This window comes from Propithecus coquereli, unplaced genomic scaffold, assembly GCF_000956105.1.
Source record: "Propithecus coquereli isolate 6110/MARCELLA unplaced genomic scaffold, Pcoq_1.0 Scaffold108, whole genome shotgun sequence".
Lineage (NCBI taxonomy): Eukaryota > Metazoa > Chordata > Mammalia > Primates > Indriidae > Propithecus > Propithecus coquereli.
This window is the reverse complement of record NW_012134747.1, coordinates 3,793,460-3,798,981: the sequence shown is the minus strand read 5'-3', so window position 1 is coordinate 3,798,981 and position 5,522 is coordinate 3,793,460. Positions and strand designations below refer to the sequence as shown.

Genomic DNA, 5,522 nt, shown 5'->3' with positions numbered 1-5,522 from the left:
TTAAATAATCTCTATTTTATACAAACTGTCTCAGAGACTAGAAAAAGAGGAAAATTAATTTACTTGTTTTATGAGGCTAGTAAAACCTCTGTACTAGAACTTGTTAAAGAGAGCATGACAAAATAAAATCAGAGTTGAAAAGCAGCTATGAATTTAGCTTAAGCTGAAAGGTAATAATGAATTTAGCTTGAGCTAAACAGAAAAAAATTGTGAGTGTTTTTTTTTACTGGATTTATACTGAATTTATAGGTTAATCTGGGTGGGTTTCTGTTTATGTATAGGGAAGACAAGTATTGACCAGTTTGAATTTTGGCTGGAAGTTTTTCATTTTTCATTCAATTTTTTCTTCTCCACTATTTTAGAAGTTAACCATTCTGCTTCTATTCATTTAATGTTTACACTTGGTGTTTTAACCTAGACACTTAACAAAGTCTAATGTCAATGAGTATATTTATCCTTTTAACTAACAGTACATAAAACTGAGGATGCTTTATCCATGACCCCCTCATTATAAATGATTCTTGTGCTCGCTTCGGCAGCACATGTACTAAAATTGGAATGATACAAAGATTAGCATGGCCCCTGCGCAAGGATGACATGCAAATTTGTGAAGCGTTCCAGAATCAATGGATCAATCAATCAATAATTCTTGGCAAGAATTTTAGGGTGTTTTCCCATAAATTAGATGCAATTATTTGTAATGTCATTTGATTAGTTTTATAAGCATATTAAATAACATATTTCTTATGACATTTGCACCTCAGACTTTCTATTTGAGGTATTTTTTTTTCCCTGCTTGAAATATGTTCTTCAGATTTTTCTTTGTTGTTGGTCTATTAGTGGTGTATTTTCTCAGGGACTGGGTGAAATATCTTTGATTTCTTCATCTTATCGAAAGACAGTTTTGTTGGTATACAGTTTCAGGATGGACTGCTGATTCTTTTAACACATTTTGCTATTCTGCTTTATTCTGCTTCCACAATTGTTTTTGAGAAGTCAGCTCTCCGTGTTAATGCTGTTTTTGTATGTGATCTATCTTTTCTCCCAGGCTTTCTGCATATCTTATTTGTCTCTTTTTGTTTGTTTGAAAATATTAAACATAATTATTTTATATTCTGTGTTTGATAATATTAACATCTTAAATCTTTCTGCATCTATTCTGTGTTTTTCTGCTAGATTTTACCCATTCTTGAATGGTTTATAATTTTTACCATGAGTAACTTGTTTTCTTTTGAACTCTGAGTGATAATCCTCTGAACTGGGGTTGAAATTAAGTTCCTCAAGAGAGGGTTTGCATCTCTTTCTGACATACCACCCTAAATTTAATTTCTTAGCTTTGCTTGTTATTCTTTGTGGTTTTGGAGAGAGCTTGGTTGTTGTTATTTGTTGTTGTTTTGCTTTATTTATTTGGGTGTTTTTCATTTGGCCCATACACTTTCTTATAACATAAATGCATAACAAAAATCGAAGTAAGGCACACAGTGGCTAGAAGTTCTCAAGAGAGATTATTTTTCTCTCTCCACTCAATGCCAGATTCAAGACATGCCTTTTTTTTCCCCCCTTCATATCTGGAGAGGTTTTGTTTATAATGTCCCCTTGTATTAAGGGTGTGGCCCTTGAGGAAGCATCTTTTTGTGGAGCTCTCCTGTTGGACCCCACTAAGGGCTGGCCTCAGGTTTTTGTTTTTGTGTCCTGCGATCTTTTTTTTTTAGAGATTACAAAACAGAATTTTATTTAAATTTGTATACAGATAAAAATGTACCAAAATTTAAACAAAAATCTAATTCAAATTTTTTCCCACCACAAAAATGGACACTATGATAAAAAGCCACATTCCATTTAAATACATTTTTCCGTTTTTCTACCACAAACTGGTAAATTCCAGGGGGTGGGGAGTGGAGTATAAGGGTGAGGAGAGGAGACACTGATAGTCAATACAATTTGATCTTCAGTGTTGTCTCACCTTGAAAGGACTTAATTACAGAGATTTCTGTGAGAATCAGCATTCTTCACTTTCAACATTAAAATGGAAACTTCTGCTCCAAAATCACAAATAAGGCTTCTGGCTTCTAGTGTGAGGCAAATGGTAAAATACACGTATGGTATATTAATGCAGACCTTCCATTGTAAAACATATGCTGGAATTAGAAACTTGGAAAAACTGCTGCAGTGTGTAATAGCTATTTGCTTGACTGTCTTAGCTGTGCCTTTTTAGTAGTTAATATCTTAAATGTCATCTTATCTGAATTTTTTATGACCTGTGATTTGTTTTATTATATAGGATTAGATGTTCACCAAAATTTTTATAAATGAACCAGGGCCTGATTTCAAATTCTGTATATACACACATTATTTAGCCACATTGACTATTCTGCGAGGTCAGCAAAACACTGCCTACTGAGCGGGCTTGCCATGATAGAAAAGTATGAGAACACGGGACATTAGTTTTATATTTTTACTCTAAGTAAAATCAGATTTAGGCTGTCTAGATATCTTATTCAAGAAAATACAGATTTAAGATTTTTCATACGGTGATTCTTGTTCACGCCTTCCCCCTTATTTTCCCCCCAATGAGACAACCATTTCCTTCACAGTGATGAGAGAAGCAACCCTTCTTATGGAGAAATGGAATTCCTTCCCCAAGGGATCAGGATGAAGATGACACTTCTTGGACACACTGGCCACAGCCTTCCTGACCGCATCCTCCAGGTCAACAGGAGAAGTCATGGACAGTCCGCTGTTACTGAGTATGTTCTGAGCCTCTTGGACATTGGTTCCTTCAAGCTGGACCACCAGGGCACCTTGGGTTCTAGGTCCTGGCAGGCTTTGGTGATTCCATTGGCGAAGATGGCACAGTTGACAATACCACCAAAAATATTGACAAGGATCGCTTGAACGTTAGGGACAGCTGTGAGCAATTTGAATGCTTGATATACCTGAGTTTCCTTTACACTACCACCAAGATCCAAGAAGTTGACTGTCTTCCCAACATTAAGGAAAATGATGTCACAAGTAGCCATGGCGAGCCCAGCATCATTCACAAAGCAGGCAATGTTCCCATCCAGTCCTATAGATCACATCTGGCAGCTTCATTTTCAACGGGCTCATTCTCTGACTTGTCATCCATAGCGAATATATCCTTTTGTCGGCAATCTGCATTGTCATCAAAGTTTATCTTGGCATCAAAACAGACAACTCGTCCTTCTGGAGTTTCACCAAAGGGATTCACTTCCACCTGAGTAGCACCAACTTTCAGGAAGAGATTATACAGCTTCTTAATTTGATCTGCAGGCTGGTTTTTCAAAGGCCCAAGGAAGCCTAGATTCTCTGCCATCCGCTGAGCTTGGCTGTCCTTTATGCCTTCAAAAATGTCAATTTTCTCCTTAAAAGTAAGTTCTGGATTCGAAGCGGCCACCTCTTCAATGTGAACGCCCCTCTGGGGGCTGCCCACCAGTACGGAGCCATTGCAGGACCGGTCCATCAGAATCGCCAGGTAGGTTTCTCTGGAAATGTCCAAGTCTTCAGCAACCAACACCTTGTTAACTTTCACACATTCTTTTGGAGTTTGTTTGGTTGCTAGATTATATCCAATCATCGGTTTAGCCAGCTGTCCCACAACATTAGGATCTTTTGTTAAATGAACACCTCCTTTCAAAACGCTATTGAAGACACCTTTTCCTCTTCCTCCAGCTAAGATCTGGGCTTTTAAAACAATTTCTTTTGCATTTAGTTTCTTAGCGGCCTCAAGAGCTTCATTCGTAGTGTCTGCTACAAAGAATCTTTGAACTCTCACTCCATTGTCAGACATCAGTTTCTTGCTCTGGTATTCCTGCGGTTCAGCCATCTTCTGGAGGTTAATTGAGCTGCCTGGGAGCGGCTGTCGGGAACGCGGGCCGGAGCGCCAGGTCTCGCATAAGTTTCCCGGCGTGCGCTGCCGGGGGGACGCCATCTTAACCAGGAAGCCGGCGCTGGGAGTCGGAGTGAGCCGACAGGGGGCGGAGGAGGAGGAGGGGGGTCTTGTGGGTTTTTTTTTTTTTTTGAGAGAGTCTTGCTCTGTTGCCCAGGCTAGAGTGCTGTGGCGTCATCCTAGCTCGCAGCAACCTCAAACTCCTGGGCTCAAGCGATCCTTCTGCCTCAGCCTCCCGAGTAGCTGGGACTACAGGCATGCGCCACCATGCCCGGCTAATTTTTTTTTTTTTTATATATAGCTTTTTAGTTGTCCAGATCATTTCTTTCTATTTTTTAGTAGAAATGAGGACTCGCTCTTGCTCAGTCTGGTCTCGAACTACTGACCTTGAGCGATCCACCCGCCTCTGCCTCCCAGAGTGCTAGGATTACAGGCCTGAGCCACCGCGCCCGGCCGTCCTGCGGTCTTTATACCCATGAAAGCGAAGGCTCGAGGTATCCCAAGTGTATTAAAGAAGTGGCAGCTTTGAAATTTGCTTTCTTCCAAGGGTTCCCGCTTGCATTTGCTTTGGGGATATACGGATTCCCTATTTTCATGTTAGCTCAATGATTCATTTACAAGTAGCTCTAAAAAAATTTCCCAACCCTGCTTGTCTTGAGGTCTAATCTGCCATATTTCCAGAAGTGGAAGTTATTCTGTCTTTATTTAGTGCTTCTGCTTTAATTATGTTTGCTCTTTATCAAGCATATAAATTATATGTACATTCAGTCTCCATCCTCTGCCTCATTATCAACTGCTTTTTAAAATTTTCATTGTTTTTATTTTCGCCACTGTTTTATTAGAGCATAGTTTAGGCTTGTCCCATTACTCCTATCGTAATTCTTGGCAATTTTAATATCCACATAGAAGATCCTTGTAGTTCTCTGGATTCTCAGTTCCTTACTCTCTTCTCCTCTTTTCCTCTATCTTAGCCACTCACTCCCATGTTTGTATCTCAGACTTTGTCATTACCAATAACTGAAATTTCTCCAGCATCTCAATTTCAACATTCCACTCTGATCATGACTTCCCATCTTTCTAGCTTATTCCTTCTAGTATTCCAATTCTAATACTTCTTCCATTACTCTGGGATCCACATGCCATTGGTCATATGACCTTTTGACTATCTCTCATACCCAACCTTCCACCCCAGAGTCCTCACTTATTGTATGTATTTTAAAGTCATTACAACAAGGGAAAGATGGTTTTCCGTTTAACTCTCTCTAAACTTTAATTTGACTGAATGAATTGCATGTGGTTGTAGGAATTATAATTAGTGGGATGACTAGGTCTACATTTGATTATCACTAGTACTAGAATGTGTGTTCACTTAATAGTGAATAACTGAGCCTTCCTAATTCTGTGCTATAGTTATAAAAAGAAACCAGTGGTAAATGTTCTATCCCTCCTAGTGCATGCTGATAATACAAATATACCAAACACAGTTAGAATGATGGATTCCTAGGCTGGGCACAGTATTTCATGCCTGTAATCCCAGCACTTTGAGAGGCCAAGGCAGGAGGATCACTTGAGCCCAGGAGTGCAGGACCAGCCTAGGCAACGGAGCAAGACCCTG

At 39.4% G+C, this 5,522-nt stretch overlaps 1 pseudogene across 1 annotated transcript; it reads right to left on the bottom strand.

Moving 5' to 3' along the window:
- Positions 1-2,556: 2,556 nt before the first annotated feature.
- On the bottom strand, positions 2,557-3,961 carry LOC105812873 (annotated as a pseudogene). The gene has a single exon (XR_001137633.1). The product of XR_001137633.1 is annotated as a succinyl-CoA ligase [GDP-forming] subunit beta, mitochondrial pseudogene (transcript).
- Between the last annotated feature and the right edge of the window lie 1,561 nt (positions 3,962-5,522).